The sequence below is a fragment of the Pristiophorus japonicus genome, chromosome 1, assembly GCF_044704955.1.
Source record: "Pristiophorus japonicus isolate sPriJap1 chromosome 1, sPriJap1.hap1, whole genome shotgun sequence".
In the NCBI taxonomy this organism is placed as follows: Eukaryota; Metazoa; Chordata; class Chondrichthyes; family Pristiophoridae; genus Pristiophorus; species Pristiophorus japonicus.
Genome location: NC_091977.1, coordinates 513,442,565 through 513,443,882, shown reverse-complemented (window position 1 = coordinate 513,443,882; position 1,318 = coordinate 513,442,565). Strand labels below are relative to the sequence as shown.

The window sequence follows — 1,318 nt, the reverse complement described above, 5'->3', positions numbered from 1 at the left end:
TTTGTGCACAGTAAGCTCCCACAACAGCAATGTGATAATGACCAGAAACTGTTTTTGTTGTGTATGTTGATTGAGGGATAAATATTGTACCAGAACACCGGCCAGTTAAAAGTTGTTATTTTGGAATAAAACAGAATATTCTGTTCCATTGAGTGATGAACGGACTTACCTGAAATTTAACATTAAAGTTGCCCTTGGAGAGATAATGCTACCAAAAAAACTGAAACGGTCATTACATGCGGATGAGCCTTACCATGTGTGCCAGTTAGATCACTGCATTCAATGAATAAGTGGGCTTCTCGGCCTTCTGGCTAAGAGCCAGGTAGTATCTGTTCTTATCAGTTTAATATCTGATCTCCAGAGCTGGTCTCCAGTCATCTTGGTTAATCCTTGCCACTGGACCAAGAATTAGCTCTGTCAAGCCAGTGTGGTGGCTGGTTAAAAAAAATCCATGCACAGGCATCTTACACCTTCAAGATGTAGTTCAGGTCCTTCATTGAAACACCTGTGAACGCATCCTTTTTTGGCATGGAAGCAAGTCATCCTCATTTCGAGGGACCGCCTATGATGATACTGAAGTGCAGTAATTAGGGGTACAGAGTCATAAATTCCTACAAGTAGCGAGATTGATTAACAAAGCCATAAAAAAATGCAAAGAACCGGACTTCATTGCCATAGGAAACAGAATTCAAAAGCAGAGAGGTTATGGCAAACGTATATCGAACCTTGGTTCAACCGCACTTAGAGTACGGTGCTCAGTTCTGGTCATATTACAAAATGATAGAGGCACTGGAGAAGGTGCAAAAAAAAAAAAAAGTGTTTCACAAGGAGGATGCCATAGTTGAGAGATTATAACTATCAGGCTGGAGATCTTTGCTCTAGAAAAGAGAAGGTTGAGGGGTGTCCTAATGGAGGTCTTTAAAATAATAAAGGAATTTGATAAGGTAGACAGAGAAGATGTTTCCACTTGTGGGGAGACCAAAAGCAGCAGCCATAAATATAAAAGATAGTCACCAATAAATCCAATAAGGAATTCGGGAGTAGTTGAGGTGAATAGTATAGATGCATTTAAGGGAAAGCTAGATAAACACATGAGGGAGAAAGGAATAGAACGATATGTTGATAGGATGAAGTAAGATGGGAGGAATCTTGTGTGGAGCATGAACACTGGCAGAGACGTGTTATTAACACAACAAGAAATAGGAGCAGGAGTAGGCCATACGGCCCCGTGAGCCTGCTCCGCCATTTAATATGATCAAGGCTGATCTGATCATGGACTCGGGTCCACTTCCCTGCCTGCTCCCCATAACCCCTTAAT

General features: G+C 41.4%; 1 pseudogene; it reads left to right on the top strand.

Annotated features, from left to right (window-relative positions):
* The first annotated feature begins 291 nt into the window (after window positions 1-291).
* On the top strand, window positions 292-392 carry LOC139279603 (U2 spliceosomal RNA; annotated as a pseudogene).
* Window positions 393-1,318: the final 926 nt, after the last annotated feature.